Here is a 19,532-nt window from a genome sequence, read left to right as displayed (position 1 = left end):
ACCAAATCTTCACAAAAGTCAAGTTAGAAAACAAATGGGTTCGAATATTTACTCACAAAAAGAAAAAAAGAATTGGAAAAAACCATTGAGAATATGGGTGTTTCAGCCGAAAGAGGTAGAAGAGTACGTGGGACCCTTGTGTGGGTTGAGGTTTAGGAAAAAACTTTAGACGACGAAACAAGGAAATAAATAGAAATTGAACGGGTAAAGGAAATTGCATGTTTATATTTTAAAAATATATATAAACTGAAGGTTTTTTTTTTTTAATTTAGCTCGAGGATTTTTTAATTTTAAATTGAATACATATATAACGTTGGGCTTAGAGAAGTAAATGAATCAAATCATTTACGAGTTATTCGGAGCTCGGTTCAATAAAAAGTTGGTTTGTTAATCATATCAAGCCAAACTCAAGCTCGATTTCGAGCTCGAAAATTTAATCAAAACAAGCTCAAGGCTAAGGATATTCGGCTCGTGAGCTCGCAAACATGTTGGATAATAAACTCACAAACATGTTCGATAATAGGCTTGCGAGCTCGAGCTCGGCTTGTTTAGGTGGCTCGTAAGCTCGAGCTCGATTCATTTAGGTGGCTCATAAGCTCGAATTTTGGGATGTTCAATAATATACCGAGTTTATGTTTTTTTAGTTGTTATTTTTGTCGTTTTGGTTATTTATAAATGAATTTATATTTTTATGTCTGATTTAAAATTAGCTCATAGATATATTTAATTTTTAACAAGCTCAAAATCGAGCTCAATTCTGTGATTTACGAGCTCGAAAACGAGCCGAGTTCAAGCCAAGCTTGTTAAACATGATAAACGAGCTATTAATAAATCAAGCTTGAGCTCGGCTTGATTAACATGATAAACGAGCTTTTAACGAGCCAAACTCGAGCTCTTCCCGAGCTTAGTAATTTCAAGACAAACCGAGCTCGAGCCTGATAATAGAAGCTCGAATCGAGTTCGAGTCTCAAATAATCCTAAACGAGCCAAGCTCAATTCTGATATTGTTTGGTTTGGTTTAGATCGTTTACATCCCTAGTTGAGCTATGCTACATCGGGAGTGTTTCTTATTCTATTTCAATATCATCAGATCATGTGAGTCTCTCAAATTTTTATAAAAGTTCACATATATGTTAAATTGGTTTAATTAGCTGACGTTACTAAGTTTTTAAAATATGAGCACGCATATCCTTTGTACATGATTTATGTGTTTTTGTATTTCAAAAATTAAAATTTAATGTATTGTACCCGGAATGAAGAAATAATAAACATGTGTAATAACTAATAAATAAGTGATTTAAAACTTCTAATTCTATATATAGTTTAAAAAAATAAAAATTAAGGAAATTACCCCAAAAATCAATATCACTAGACCTCATAGTATTTATTTTATACTCCTCTAACTCAACTAGATAATAATAATATAACTAATATTTTACCTACACCAACTCCCAATAACAAAAGTAAAGGTTTGGGTTCGGTTACCCACAAACCTTATTGGGTCGGATAGTTGTAGAAATTTGTTGTATTCGTGTTGATACCCAAACCCGATAATTTTTTTCTGGTTGGTGTCATATAGTATTTTACTTCCTGATCTGGTTCGGGTATCCAACATTTATAGGACAATGTGTTTTTTTTAGGTTTCATTGAAAGTTTTGATTGAACGTTCTGAGTTCTGGAAGGGTTTTTTTCATAATTAAATTATAAAATTCAAAAATATAATAAAATAAGAAATATTACAAAAATACTGTAAAACGCCAATACTATATGTGGAGGCTGCAATTTTTGCAGTGTCCACTATCGTTGGCCCTGGACGCTGCAAACGGGCCCAACAGCGGATGCTACTACCTGTCCTAGTCTCTATACACGTCTTCAAACAAAGTAGGTCTACTCTTGTCAAACAAGTTCATTTACTAACGCGTCCTATAAAGCAGGTCCATTTACTGAAGGTGTTGGGACAACATGTTCTCGCACCTAAGACGCAGCGAAAGTTTTAAAATTTTTCTTGGGCGTCGTGTGTTTAAAACATTCATAGAGTGTTTCGAATTATACCTTTACATTTTCAACGCATGGACTCCAAACTATTCCGGTGTTTAAGCGGAAATATCCCTTTTTTGTATATTTTTGCGAACGACTCTTCAACCTTGATCGCCTAATTAGATCCACAATCGAAAACTTTGTTCCTCGCTTGGATTGCACTAGAAATCACAAGCGATTTGTGCGTTGAGACTGTAGAATCCGAATTTCCAAAATCCGGAGACGAAACGGCGAAACGGCGGAAGAAACCAAAAAGCCGAATATTTTCCTTGAAATTTTGCAAGTGGCCGAGACTTCCATGATTCTATATCATGGATCTTGTGCTAATTGATTATTAATCAATAATTAACAATTAATTATTGATTTTTAATCAACAATTAAGCAAATCCCATTTGCTTTTGTGGCCAAAATTTTCCATCAAATTTCATGAGGTTGGCCGTGGGTTTCAAGGAAGAAAAGAAGAAATTTTTCATGTGTTTTGTGTGAAGAATTTCATCATCCAATAATGAGCTCTAATGCTGTATTTATAGAGTGAGACTCCTAATCTAATTAGGAGTCCCTCTTCACAAGGATTCTAATAATTTCATTATATATAAACTCCCATAAAATTAATATTTAATGTATTTATGGACCTTTAATAATACATGATATAATAATATCATATACATATATTTTATATCACTATATAAAATATATACATGTATATGTATATAAAATTAAATAACCATTATTTAATTTATAAACTAACTCATTGGTTAATTTAATTCTAGACTCCTCTAGAATATTTATGAGAATTCGTACATGTTAGTAGTCACCACTACTAGCACAATCATTTAATTAGTAAATTTCAAATTCACAAAAAAAAAAATAATTCTGAACTCACTATAACCCAGATCGACGATCCGAAAGCGCCGATGTACCAAAGATACAAATCTTGTTCATATAATGAAAATTGAAAATTTCGAAGATCAAAATTGTCATTTATTAAATTTAGAACTTACCATATATGACAGTTACTATATTTGGCAGCTGCCAGTTTTAGTGAACTCCTTCACAAAATAGGCAGTTCCACTCTCTTTCCTTATTTAGCAATCATGCTAACTTCCATTTCTTCTATCCTATGGAATCAGCTCATAAACTCCTTTATAAGCTTCATGTTTGATCTCTCTCAAACTATAGTCGCCAAATTTCAACCCCTTGAAATTTGACTATCTCAACGAGAACATAGAATACGATACTTGTGTGACCCTCAATGATTCAGGAATACAGCTAGCCGTTTGTTCACATCTCCATGTGATTCAGAATAACATTTATTCTTATTCGGGTTTACCCTAATTAACCTCATTCTTTTCATCAACTCTTTGATCAAAAATGTCAGAACTCATTTCTGATTGCACCCATCAGATCATGGTAAGAGCGTCTAGTAGCATCGCCTCATGCTCCCCTAGGTATCACTGATAGTGCCTGCAAGAATCTTTAGTTATGGTTAGCGTACAGTATGGTCCCTTCAACACAGATATCCCGATCGAATCTGCAACCATTGGTAAATCGAGAGTTCCATATGAATTCGATAACAATGCGATTTATCTTTGAGTACTAATAGTGGCATGGTATGTGCAACTAGGAAAACACATTTCCCTAAAGCACATTTCTTGCTCTGGCCAGATACTCCTTGCACTATTAACTCATCAGATCACATAGGATATCTTCACCCGTAGGCGAACGGTGAATCCCTGACCACAATGCATTTGCGCATACGTATTTCGAAACTACACCCAACCTCGCCACCTGATGACCCTCAATGGAGTCGGTAAACGGATCAAAGTGCATGCTAGTACGTATAGCATCTACATTGTTCCGGGTCAAAGGACTAATGGTGTACAACCATAACTGCGGACTATTCCACTCGATAAGTGGGAACCTCTTGGATAGTCCGAGAGAGGGTTGTTCAGTGCATCATCATATGATCACCCATCTGTGTGAATGGACATCTCTATGCCATTGCCAATGAAACATGGCGTTTATACCAGAGATGCTAGTCTCAAGCTCGAGCGACCTTTATCCTTATTTTAGGCGGCTGATTAGACTAGGAACCTGTTTAGAATATACGGTACACTTCCTAATGAGTTTCATGATCTTCCGTTGCGACGCAGACCTCATGGTACCTATTTTATATTCAAGGACTTTCTCTATGCTGCTTGCATGGGTATACAGATAAAGTATAATGCCATAATCGAATAAAATCGTAAAATATTATTAAAATAAAGATCGTTTTACATTAGAGTCAATAAAACTGGAGCCACAAGTTGGTTTGCCGGGCACCTACCCTAACAGAAGGTTTGTCCGAAAAATGAGCAATTATTTAGATGCGTGAATTGAATTTAAGGAAAAAAAATGTTCATCATTGTTGCAGCACAATTCTCGGAAATCAGCTTTCCGCAATTACAGGCTTTCAAAATTTTTATATGTCTTTGCTATAAATTTGTAGTTCTTTCACACATTTCATATCATTTTAAAAATTTATATTGATCTTTTTACAGTTGCATCTTCATTTCTCTCTAAAAAATTTAAACATATTATTCTATATTCCGATTCTTCCAATATATTGCATGCATAAAATTTGTATTTTTTTATATTTGGGTGGTGATCTTATTATTGGGAACAAATCGGTGGAATATAGTATCTCATATGTGAGACCGATTTAAGTATTACGATCCATTAGTTTGTTGGAGCTGATTCAAGTTGTGTGTACGAAGTTAAACATCGATCCAATGAAGTTTACTATCAAATTGTCAACTAAATATTCATTCATATAAAAAGCGTATTGGAATGAAGTACATGTCAACATTGTTGATAAAGAAGTTTTATAGTTTATAATGCAATGCCAAAATTTGTAGATGTTACATTTGTACATGAAAATAGAGCTAACAAATCTTTATTTTGGGGGGCATGAACATGAATCATATATTCCACACGTCGCCGAAGTTGATTTCCAAAACCAACCAGGTACTTCTACGTACATGGGTTTTAATGAGCCGGGGTCATTTATTCCACAGGTCACAGATGGATTAAGCAATATAAATTTGGAGTATGGAAGTGGATCATGAGATCGATATATTACAGTCTCGTCCGAAGAAAATCTCACGTGTTGGCCGAATACAACAACTGTTTGGGCTGAAAATGTTGGAGCATTTGGAATCAATTGATCATGTGGTTGATGTGGAGGCTTGTTCTTTAGATGATAGAAAAATAACAATGATGCTTTTAAAAGTGATATTGAACTAGAGATGTCATATGGTGAGTCTTCAGAAGAGGAGAATGATAAAGAAGATGAAATAAATGATGATAGAGAAGAGAACGTGCGTGCTTTTGCTAATGGCGGAATGTCATCACGTGAACCACCTCATGCCACTTTAAAGAAAACATGCACCATTTATTCAAGTCACGTTTGAGATGCCATCATTTTTTTATAAAATATTTTGGGGAGGAGCTTCTTGATTCTATTGGTGTATCTGCTTATCTGCGATCCAATTTTTATAATCCAGACAAAAGAGAGCTATATGTAAACATGATTTTTAAGGATAAAAATCATTTGATAGCACATGTGAAAGATTACTTGGTTAAAGTTTCTAGACGTGAGTATGCTATTGTTAAAAGCACAAGTACTTTGTGGAAACTATGATGAAAAAACAAATCATCCATTGTCAGGTGTCGATGGGGTCTTTGAGCTTCTTGGAAGTCGAAGATAGATTATTGGAAAATAACAAAATATGGTGGGCTACACACATGTATCTCTACCAATTTCGGTATATATCATCACAACTTGAGTTGTGGGATGGTGGCAAATACACTGTTGGATATTGTAAGATGTGATCCTGTGTTCGAGATTAAGTATATAATCGAGCAAGTGAAAGATAAATTTGAGCACGCAATCTCGTATACGAAGGTATGGTGAAGTTTACAACGTATTTTAAAATAAAATATATGGGTGCTGTCATGCCCCAATACCGGGATTAGTCGACAACGACGTTATTTAACAATCACACAATTGAAAACAACAAGACTCGTAGTACAGTATAAACCAAAAACTAGTTTATTACTCATAATCGATCATAAAATTGTCTTTACAACGTAGATTCTTAAAACGATAAAAATATATGGAAGTGTTTACAATGGGAAACAAAACACTTAAATAAGAGAAAAATAATTCTTCTTATTACCAGCCCCAAAACTGGTCTTGCTCTTCTTCCTCGATTTCCTCTTCTGATTTATCTGGGGAGGGTAGACTAAGTGGTGAGTCATATGGTCGTCACTCAGTAAGTGAAGGTCGTTCGAGCACATACATAACAAATACACATGATCTTTGAAAAAGCAGAATATCATGCATAAGATATTTCGTATCATATATCATTCATAAGTGTAAACATAATAATAACTTGGCCAAGGCACTGAGATTCTTTTACTTTCTATGGTTTACTGATATCAGTCTTTAATTTTTAATCTTCTAAGGGAACGAGGCCATATAACGGTTATAATCTCACCGTGTAAGGGCCATACTTATCATGTTTTGGGAGTATCACCCATATCCAATTGAATACTTACAGTGGCAAAACATAGAACGTACGATAATCATATAAAAAAGGGGTAGAAACATAATAACAGTGCTCGACCGAAACTTTCAAAAACAAAATAATTCATACACAAAATATTTTAAAACAAGCCCACTTACCTCAGATCTGGAATAAAAAACATGGAGGGATTCCATGCAATGGGATTTTTGAACCTTTTTTTGGATCTGGACTGCAGCAGTGCTTCGACACTCGACAGAACTTGGAGTGTAAAATTTCAAAAATTCATCAGTACTTGGAGAGCACTTTTTCGAAAATATGGAGTGATTGAATGATGTGAAAATTCGAATGGTATATGGTGGTATTTATTGGGGTGATGTTAAAATCTTATCATAATTGGGTTGATATTCCTTCCAAAATTTTGATATTTTTGGAACATTTCATGTTCGCAATCTTGATTTTGATGTTAACAAAACTTGTTATTGTGTTTCTAACATATTTACTCAAGTGTGAAGTTATTAACACAAGAAACAAACTGAAACTGAATTTTGTACAAACTGAATTTCTGGCAAGCTTCGGTGTTTTGATGATATCTCTCAGCTGGATGATTGAAATGACAATCCGCCAATTGAATTATCAGAAAACTCAATTTGAAACAAGTCGTATTTCACGTAAGTTGGGCAAATTCGGATGTTATCAAGGTCTAACTGATCGCTGAATTACCAAACTGATTGCACGAAAACAGCAATCAGTTGGGTACAAGAAGTTGCGATGTTTTGGTCATATCTCTCAGCTTTGTTATTGAAATGAAGTGATTTAGTATGCGTTGGAAAGATAAGACAATAATCTACAAATCATCTTCAAAAGTCAAAGTCTGAATCAAAGCTTAAGATGCTGATAAATGACAATGAAGCTACTGGTTTTGCACAAACTTAAATCAGCTAGGCTAATTTCAGCACACCAACTGAACTGAACTGAATCAGCTGCTGACCAAGTGAACTGAACTGAATCAGTAGCTGATCAACTGAACCAGACCAACCAGCTGTTGACCAACTGAACCAGTTGAACTGAACCGAACCAGATCAGTTGAACTAAACCAGTTGAACAGTTGACCAGAGTTGATGTAATGCCCGGTTATTCGTACAAATGATAGTAATGCGTTTATGTCGTTTATTATGTAGTTATTTGCCTCATTAGATTTCACGTGATAATTGAGGTATCAATATTGAGATTGAACATGATTTTTATATTTTCCATGTTGTATTGAGAATGAATAATTGTTAAAATAGTGATAGTAAGATGTGTAGGTAGAAGTAGTGTAATGAAGTTAGTAGGAAATGAGATGAAAATATGGTAGTTCTTACGGGTTTTAGCATATTGATTTGAATATTGATCCAAATTGTGTGAGGCCATAACCATTAGAAAGCTAAGATATAATGTTACAACTTTCATTTTTTGGCTTTTGTCCAAATCATTGTGGAAGACAAGCCAAAAGCGCCCCAAAGTATGTCGTGTATACCGTCATTCCTTCACTGACACATGTTGGGAGAATGGGCATAACATTTTACTCAGATATCCAAATGACCTGAAACCAGGAGTGTAACGTACCGTACTTTTTCTACTTAAAATTTGCGGAAAAATTAAAAATTTCTTAAAAGAGTAATCAAACTTCAAACTTGATAACGTAAAACCGTACGTCTCAACAGTGGACAAAAGATTTCAAAATAAAGTTTGACAAAATATTTGTTTGAAATTTCATATCCAGTAGCATGAAATCAGAGTATTCGACATTTCATAAAAACTTAAAAACTTGGGCGGTCCTCGGGTCTAGCCTTCAACTCAGTCCAAGCCAGCTCCTTGGTCCCCACCTCTAGCCTACTCAACATACTCATCACCTGCATCGATCAAGTCTAGTGAGTCTAAAGACTCAACACGTATAAACTGGAAGGTAGCAAGTACTACATAATAAAACCACATGCAACTTTAAAATAAGGAGTACATACATGAAACTGGAACTTGCATAACAAACCTTGAACATACGTACATACATACATAGACGTGCCATCAACATAAAACTTTTCTTAAACATGGTTGCATATTTGAACATACTAGAACATACATAACTTCATCATTTTGCGTAGAGACATGTTTCAAAGCAAGTGACCCATAACATAATCGCCTGATCAGACTAACCACAATACTGGGATGACAGGGACATATCCACTGCCACATACATGAGATCCCCGTTCATAATTTAACGGGCTGATTGGTCCACATTCATAATTTAAGGCTTTCCAATCTCGATCTAAACCCGTTCATAATTTAACGGGGTGGGTTGGTCCTCATTCATGATTTAACGCTTTCCAACCCCATACATAATTTGGTCACAAGACAATTAGCATACCTCAAAAACTTGAAAATATTTTCTTTTCACATCGAACATACTTACTTGGCGTTGAGGGATTCGTTGGAGCTCGCTTTGGGGCCACTGCTGCACATACTAACATGATTCACGCACTTAATATTTCATAGCTTAGACGTATTAGTTGTGCTCACCACCAAAGTGACTAAGTAGCTTATGACATTCTAGATCACCCGAGACTTGATCTCGTTTAATCGTACTAACCATGACATCAAACCCCGAAACAAACTCTAAAATGACGTGTAAACATTTCCCAACAATAAAAAAAACATGAACTCACGATTTGAACCTACAACTAAGTGAAAACCAAACATTTCCTACAGATGGAGCCGCGCTCGGACGGTAATATATTACCGCTCGAGCGCCAGGTATACTGGACGCCTACCCTCGGACAGAAGGAGTGGCACTCGGGCGGTACTATATTACCGCTCGGGCGCCGAGGGCACTGGCCCCGCGACTTAGAAGCTGATTTTCTCCAACCTCGATTACACAGACAATGAACAACGCCTCGAGACTCATCTTAGGACACCATGGCACTAACTCGAGTCCACAAAACATCCCAAACAATCCCAAAGAAACGACGCACCACACGCAATGTAATAAAACCCATAACCTCCAATTTTGACACCAAAATAGTTTTTACGACTACTCGTTCTCCTAAGTGCCTAACGACACAAAACGAAACGTCAATAACCATCCCAACATCATTAACAATATACCTATACGCAGTAGCGATCACCCGTCAATCCCCAACGAAGCCTGCAACAATAAAACTTCAAGAACACATCAATACATAATTTTTTGAAAAACGTAGTTTGAGCAGTCCCACGAAAAACGCCATAACTCACTCAATTTTTATCCAAAATTTTTGAATTTTATATCAAATAGAAGGTATTAAAAAGTTCTACGATTTTTGTTTTAAAAGGTTTCTCAAAATCACGACATAAAATTCGCAGTATTTAAAAAGGCATAAAAAACGTGATTTTAGATCCAAAAACGGTTTCAAAAGTGATCTAAACATAATTGCTCAAACTTCTACACAACATTCACATGATTTTCATACAAAATACATTGCAACGCATACTATGACATGATCGATGCAGAAAGAAACAGAATATACGTGCCTTTAAATCTTTAACGTTACCGAACGACGACACCGAAGCGGGAAAAGATGCGAGGTTGATCCGGGACGCTTGTGGAACTGTTTTCTTGCAATAAAAATAACCGAAACTTGCTGGAAAAATCGAAGGGAAGGGGCGGCTGCTGAAGGTTCATAGAACCCTAAAATTTTTGCTCTCAAAATAAAAACTGAAGAATGAAAGTGAATGTGTATATGTGTGTTGGCGTGTAAGTGCGTGTGCGTGTGTTAGGTGTGTGTAAAAGTGTGAGTGTGTGAGTTTAGTGGTTAATTAGGGGAATTACATGACTAAATTAATAATTTAAAAATGTTAAATAAAAGTTAATCCACACTAACTTTTACAAATCTCCTAATTAAAAATAACATTGACAATGACTAAACTATAAAAGTTTTAAAATCATAAAATCACTAAATAAATAATTTAAGATTTAAAAATGTTTAAACTAAGTAAATTATTTAAAATGCCCCAAACACCAATTAAAATAAAATACCGCAATAAAATTTTGCCAAAAATCGTCACCGGTCTTTTCCTCAATCCCGCATCGAATAATCGCCTGGAACATGAAACTCGAAAAACATTTTAACGCGCATCACATAAACAGGAATAATTTAAAATAATGCATTTAAATAAACCATGCACCACTAAGACTCATTTTAAAATTAAATAAATGCCTTAATAATTAAATAAATGTATGAAATTTACGTGTACTGATTTTGTGCACTACAAGGAGATTCAAGCCAGAACATAAGGCAACAACTTTCATGTTTACCACTTTTCCAGATTATGAACGGAAGAGCCATTTCCGGAGTGATCTTTGATGTGGCTGTGCGCAGAGCGGCGCCCGAGCGGTAAGAAATGACCGCCCGAGCGCCACTGGTTCTGGATTTTTGGTTTTGGACAGAATGTTCCGCGCTCGAGCGGTAGAAAATGACCGCCTGAGCGCCGCCTTGCATAGAAAAAGATAAGTTTCGACTTCCTTGAGCCATTTTCACCATTCCTTCATTCCTTTCTCAGCAAGACTCGAGAGAAACCAAGGAAACTTCTTCCAAAAGCTCCCTTCTTCATTTCCTTTCATTAGTTTGAAATTAAAAGTTAGTTCTCCATCACAAGAACCTTACAAGGGTGTAAGTTTTCTTCTCCTTTAATTGTTCTACATGTATAGGGGTAACTTTCACCTTGTATAGAAATAGTAACTGAATTATTGGTTTATTGACAGCATAGGACTGTTAAACATCGTCTCAAACAAGTATTCGTACGCTTGGACTGTAAGTTGGCATGTTCTTGAAGTAATACATGAGTAATATTATGATTTCAAATACTTCCCATTGATTATTGTTATATGTACATTGTTAGTATCTTACTGATGAAAATATAGCACCATATTCCATTGTTATGTATTAAATATGTAAGATACTCATGAATCTTGATGATGGGTGCTATGTTATGAACATGAACATGAACATGAAAAGAGAAAGTTTGATTTTTACATGATATAGAGCTTGTTGATATCATGGGTGGTTTTTAAGTCCACCAAACCTATTGGCCAATATATGTTCATGGAGCGTGGGTTGCCAAAGGTTGCTCTCTGACATTCAACACAGTAGTAGCTATATAATAAATCAAGCACGGTAATACAGGTAAACTAATGAGGCTCAAGTACAAAAATGAACATGAATATATGCTATTATATGACATGATTTAAAGATTCACTGTTGATCACGACTTGATATGTATGTTCCTTCTACGCATATTGATACGTATAAGTGCCAACTTATTGATGTATTACTGGATCAGGTAAATGAGAGACATAGGATGCCGGTTCGCCAATGGATGCTTGTGACGTGCCCTACCTAGACAAGAACCATGCCTTCTTATTGTATAGCTTCCGCATATGTATTACAATGGATTTTATGTTAGGGTTTGAACAAGTTTCACAATGTTTATGACTATATGTATAACAATATGGCGTATGGTTGTGTATGAAAATATAGTTGATGTTGTTGTATATGGTATTGCTTGTGTTTGTGGTTTAGACAAAAATGTAGGGACATCATGCTAAAATTTTTATAAACCGTCAAATTGATGCCCCTCGTTTGAATTGCTTCATAATATAGTTAAATCATTCAAATCTTATTTTGATTATGGTAATTATGTTAAGTATAGAGTAAGGGTGTGACAGTTGACCACTCAGGAAAATGTCCAGCATGGCGAATTTGACCGTTGCAATTTCAGAAACAGTACAGAATCTTTCCAAACGGTCATATTCTTGTGTCTAACGTATATATCATTGTTGGGACTTATAAATACAACATCTTGAAGATCAAACAAGAGCTTTTGAAGAGGATTCAAAGCATGGGCAATTAGCATGCAAAAATCAGCTAGTTGAGAGCATAAGCTCTTGTGTGAGTATACATTTGATATGTACACTGTAAAGGATAAATTCCTCACACACAATCACTCACACATATACAAGAGAATTGAACTTCAAAGATTAATTGTGTGAGTCTTGCACAAAGACAATAAACTTGTGTATGTACTCTTTGCATATGAGACATTAAACAATATGCTGATTGTGAGGTGCTGCCTACAATCTTGAGTGCTATGAGTTTAGTTAGGCAATAGTGTAAGTCCTAAGCTGAGTGTGTTCGTACAAAGAGTTGTATAAATCAAAGTCTTCTGATGAATCCTCCCCAAGGGGAAGAAGGGGTGACGTAAGAGCATTTGAAGTCTTCGAACATCCATAAACAAATTCGTGTCTATTTATTTATTGCATTTACTTATTATTTCCACTGTTTTGAAGATGTATTGTTGAAGCATTTTATGTGTTCTTCAAATACCAAAATATTGCAAACAAAGTGTTTGATAAAATGCTTCAACAAAATATTTTTACTCATTCAACTTGTATATATTTTAAACGCTTTACAAAATATTTAATCGGTTTCTACAAAGGATTATTTCGAGTGATTTCCGCTTGGTTTAAAACCAAATTTGATTTAATTTATCGGTGTTCAATATTTCAAGAACCGAGCTATTGTAGCTAAACGATTACCCCCTAATCGATCTTAACATGTGGTATCAGAGCGGGTTGTTCTTGAAAGAACATTGAAACTAATTTTATTGTTTAAAATTCGAAAATTTCCGATTTTTTAAATGTATATATGCAAAATTGAATTTTCGAGCAGCTTGCAGCGACAGTAGGAAAAATAACTTATCTCCTTGCTCGATTGTCCAAATGATGAACCGCTTTTTGCGTTGCAAACTAGACTCATAGAGGTTTACAGCGGTATAAAATTTACAGCCTATTTATGCTCGAGAAAATGCAGTTTGTTCGTTGAAGGCAGAGCATATGCGCTGTAGCAGAAAATGAACCATGGAGAAAATTGGTAAGTCACTCTTCTAGTTTTATGAATTTCAAACTTTCAAAAATATAGGGGGAGAACTCCTTATAATTTAATGGAGATATTTTTTTTAAATATTGAGGGGGAGAAAATTTTGTTAAAATGTTTTGAAAATATGACTATTTGATTCACACAAAAAGGAGAGAAATAGGTTAGTTGAATCGATTGTTTATCCAAGTTTTGTGATCATCAAAAAATGGGAGATTGTTAGAATATTTCATGTTCGCAATCTTGATTTTGATGTTAACAAAACTTGTTATTGTGTTTCTAATATATTTACTCAAGTGTGAAGTTATTAACACAAGAAGCAAACTGAAACTGAATTCTGCACAAACTGAATTTCTGGCAAGTTTCGGTATTTTGATGATATCCCTTAGCTGGATGATTGAAATGGCAATCCGTTAATTTGAATGATCACAAAACTCAATTTGAAACAAGTCGTATTTCACGTCAGTTGGGCAAATTCGGATGTTATCAAGGTCTAACTGATCGCTGAATTACCGAACTGATTGCACGAAAACAGCAATCAGTTTGGTATGTACAGTTGCGGTATTTTGGTCATATCTCTTAGCTCGATTATTGAAATGAAGCGATTCAGTATGCTTTGAAAATATAAGACAATGATCTACAAATCATCTTCAGAATTCAAAGTCTGAATCGAAGCTTAAGAACTGAACCAGACCAGCTGCTGACCAACTGAACCAGACCAGCTGAACTGAACCGAACCAGACCAGTTGAACTGAACCAGCTGAAACTGAACCATACCAGTTGAACAATTGACCAAAGTTGACCACTCGAGAAAATGTCCAGCAAGACGAATTTGACCGTTGTAATTTCAGAAACAATACAGAATCTTTCCAAATGGTCATATTCTTATGTCTAACGTATATATCATTGTTGAGACTTATAAATACAACATCTTGAAGATCAAACAAGAGCTTTTGAAGAGGATTCAAAGCATGGGCAGTTAGCATGCAAAAATCAGCTAGTTGAGAGCACAAGCCCTTGTGTGAGTATACATTTGAGATGTACACTGTAAAGGATAAATTTCTCACACACAATCACTCACACATATACAAGAGAGTTGAACTTCAAAAATTAGTTGAGTGAGTCTTGCGCAAAGACAATAAACTTGTGTATGTAGTTTTTCCATATGAGACATTAAACAATATGCTAATTGTGAAGTGCTGCCTACAATCTTGAGTGCTAGGAGTTCAGTTAGGCAGTAGTGTAAGTCCTAAGCTGAGTGGGTTTGTACAAAGAGTTGAATAAATCAAAGTCTTCTAGTGAATCTTTCCCAACAGGAAGAAAGGGTGACGTAGGAGCATTTGAAGTTTTCAAACATCCATAAACAAATTCGTGTATATTTATTTATTGCATTTACTTATTATTTTTACCGTTTTGAAGATGTATTGTTGAAGCATTTTATGTGTTCTTCAAATACCAAAATATTGCAAACAAAGTGTTTGATAAAATGCTTCAACCAAAATATTTTTACTCATTCAACTTGCATATATTTTAAATGCTTTACAAAATGTTTAATCGGGTTCTACGAAGGATTATTTCGAGTGATTTCCGCTTGGTTTAAAACCAAACTCAATTTAATTCATCGGTGTTTAATATTTCAAGAACCGATCTATTGTAGCTCAACGATTATCCCCATAATCGATCCTAACATATATGCTCCATCCATAAATTTCGAGATATTTATTTCATAAATATTGAGATGCTTCTTTCATAATTTCGAGATTCTTCCTTGTTGAGAAAAACTTCCTTGTATGTAATTTTTTTCTTCCAAATTTGATGGATATCTCAGCCTTAATTTCAAAATAAATGTATTGCATGTACTGGATTTCGAATTCCATGTATTTATTGGATTGAATTTCAAATACCATGTATTATTTAATATTTTCGAATTTATTATTTTTACGATTATACCATAACTCGAAAATAAATTCTTATACATGTCTATATTAAAAAAATTACACTCCAAAAATTTTGGGTTCTCACATCCCTTCCTCTTTATTGGAGGTTTCGTTCTCGAAACTTGAGTTGACTGGTTCTTCAAATAGGTTGGGATATTGTATGCGCATTTTCTCTTCAAACTCCCAAATAGCTTCACGTTCTGTGTGGTTGGAACATTGCACCTTGATGTAAGGAATGGTACGTCGTCTCTGTACTTGGTCCTTGGTGTCCACAATCCTACCTAGCTTACCTTTGATCATGAGCAGTTCAATTTCCACAACATGGTTTAGGCTCTGGATGTATTTCTTTAGCTGGACACGTGGAAGACATTGTCATAATGTTGTTCTGTAAGCTAATGTGCCAACCTGTCCAGAATTTTGAATGGTCCTACATATCAATGATTCACTTTTCTATCTTTACTGAATCTAGCAATTCCTTTCATTGGTGAGACCTTTGTATAAGGTCTTCCACTGGTCTCTTTTTAAGATCATACTAATTTTTTGTCGGTCTTGTGCAGCTTTAGTCTATATTTGATAATGACTATTTTTTCCATTATCGCTTGGAAGAGTTCTGGCCGAGTTATGGTTGTCTCCTCTATTTTATCTCAGTACAGTGGTGATCGACACTTCTATCCGTAAAGGGCTTCATATTGAGTCATTTGAATACTGTTGCGATAAATGTTATTGTAAGCGAACTCTATCAGGGGTAGATGTTCCCTTTAATCACTATTGAAGTCTATGGCACAGACCCTTATCGTATCCTCTAAGGTTTGAATCGTTCTCTTGTTTGGCCATCAGTTTGAGAGTTATTAAGAGTAAATTTCGTTTTCATGGCTTCTTGAGAGCTCTACCATAAACGTAACATGAATCTTGTATCTCTATCCGACAACATGATTGTTGGCACTACAATCAGAAGAATATACGTTGTAAAGACAATTTTATGATTGATTATGAGTAATAAACTTGTTTTTGGTTTATACTGTACTACAAGGCTTGTTGATTTCAATTGTGTGATTGTAAAACAATGTCGGTGTCAACTAACCCCTCTCGGGACGTGACAGAACCCATATAGATTAGTAACAACTAACATCACAATAAAATATAATAAAATAATTAAAAATTTCACCAAAAAAATATATGCTACAATGAAAGATTAAACATTTTACAAAAAATACATAACAAAAATAGTTACAAATCATTTGTGGCATCCGGTTCCACAGTTAGGTGGCCGACATTTTCGATCACCTCTACACAAGTCAATATTATAAAGATCATTTGCTCGGCTTATGGAAACAATCACCATCACCTTCATTGTTTATATCTGAAAATTCTAGAATGATAACATGTGATACGAAATTTCTCATAGAGTTCAGTTCATGCACCGGTTGTTGGCACTCAAAATTTAGAAGCTCCATAAAACTTTGGAAATTTTAGAAAATTAAAATGTGTTAACCCTGGTCAACGAACGAATCGTGGATCACATGTGTCAATTCAGATGACCCTCCAATATGAACCCAAAAAGTACACCAGATGTGACTGCATTACCAAATCCATCAGATGTCCCTGCAAATCCACCACATATCAACTAGTATCGAAACTACAAGATTGACCAATATCATCGAACCGAATAAATGCCCCAACAATATCAAATACATCAGATGAATGATACGAATCAGGAGGTGTGCTAACATTTTGTTGAGGATGAGGTTGTTTGGCAACAAACATATCATGTGGATATAGACGAAAACCAAGTCGATCCATGCATTATAGGTGATATAATATGTACAGTTATTTGTTCATACAACTACATATAATAATCATCGATTTGTCTTGATCTTCCATGTCGTTCACCTTGTACAACATACCTTGACTTTCTATTCCACATAAGAATTGCATTTTTATGATATTCATTCTAATCATTATTGTTATGACCTATCCTAGTGATATTGTGTAAGTCGTCATTGTCAAGCAAAGGCGTTGGAATATATTGTCTCATCCTGAATTATCGCATCACACGATTGAGACTATGCATCTCTAAAATCTCGAAGCACATCAAGGGATAAACATATCGCCGTATATTATTATCCATTGAATCAATGATAGTTTTTATATTAATATCATTTTTTGTACATGATCAAGTTAAATTGCAAAAAATAACAAAAATTAATGTTACAAAATATTAAAAATAACACAAATTAAATAAATTTTACTTAATAAGTTTAAAAATACTTCATCATTATTCATACGATCAAAACAATTCCTTATAATTATCAGCACATGCGTCGGTATATGAGTATAACTAAATACAGATTTCCATCTAATACATAAAAAATTATGATTATATATTCAAATATTTTACAAAATTTATATTGTGACATCAATTTTCAAATATTATAACGCACCATAAAGAGTAACTGGAAATATTTTGGGGTTACCAACAGCCGCAACAAGAGATATACACTATCTGTCTAACAAATTTAATCTCGTTTCAGGTCTATATCTGCGAACAATAATAAATAAAGTAAAAAAATAACGGTGGATTCACAGTGAGCATGTAAAAATATAATAGACAAGTGACCGCCTCTAAAATGTGATGGTAGAGGTTCATATCCCAACAACTCGAAGCACATATGTTGTCATTCAGTCACTTTATGTGAATAATCTACTCCAGTCACTGGCTCCCTATTAATTTTCAGACTCCAAATAACATAAATATCTTGTAAAGTGATTGTAGCCTCACCACATCTAAAGTGAAATGCATGTGTCTCATGTCGTCACCATTCAAAAAGAACAATAATTAGATTATTATCATATACATGGAAGCCACATTTTAGAACAAAATATAATCTCGTATGATTTAAATATGTCTAACACACTATTGTGTATATTATTTCTGAGAAATAACACCTAGATAAGATCATCCGAACGCTTAACAAGTACAATATCGTAAACATATTCAACAGAAACTACAGATTAATTCTGCGTCGATTGCAAATACAGGATAATAGGATCTCCTGGACCTTGATTAGCAGTTATCCTGTAAAAAAATTAATAAAAAAATCATAAAATATTATTATTATTAAAAATATATTACTATATCATACAAATAATAATAATTACTAAAATATATTATAATACTAAACATATTATATATGTAAAAAACAACTCTTTACCTTCTTCAAATGTTGTAAATATTTAGGCAGAGTTTGCTGAAGTTGAATTTGTAATATATTGGTGAGTATGAATGAAACGAGTATGAATGAAACACAACATATAAAAAAACAATTCACGCGTGTCAAATAATTGACGCTGAAATAAAGTCTACAAAAAATGACATGTTCGTGCACCTGAAACCACACACATCACATATAAAGGTGGTCTAAGACTGCGGAGTTCACACACACCACATGTAGAGACGGCAGCGGACGATGCAAACTGGTCCACACCTACAGCGGACGCTGCATTGGTCCACACCAGCAGCGTCCGCTGTTGGGTACGTAACCGTCAGAGATAGCGAACGCTGCAACCAAAGACATAAATATAAAATAATATGAAGAAACCTCGATTTAATCTTGGAAATTTATATATACATGCTCTTAGATTTCTTTATTAGATATTGGTTATCATCATATATATTAGAAAAAACTTAGAAATCTAGTATCAAATAGGGAAAACAATAGAAAGAAAAATAGAAGAGATGAAAATGATCTTCGATCCTCGACGTAATCATTATTCTGATTTAATTTTTTTCTCATAAACTTTAACTATCGTTATATGATTATATTTTTTTTTTCAAAAATGCAATATTTCAAAATTTTAAAATAATTTGTTAAATAATTTTTATATTGTCAATAATGAATCTAGTTTTTCAAAGTAAATACAGATAATCTCATAATTCCCTCCAGTTGCTAATTCTTTCCCCCAAAATTTTGAATACTAGGTGACTGACAAAATGAATCGGGGGCCAAAAGGTATAGTAAGAAATATTGAAGGATGAATTTGTA

This window comes from Primulina huaijiensis, chromosome 1 (assembly GCF_012295235.1).
Source record: "Primulina huaijiensis isolate GDHJ02 chromosome 1, ASM1229523v2, whole genome shotgun sequence".
NCBI lineage: Eukaryota > Viridiplantae > Streptophyta > Magnoliopsida > Lamiales > Gesneriaceae > Primulina > Primulina huaijiensis.
Note: the sequence above shows the minus strand (reverse complement) of the source record.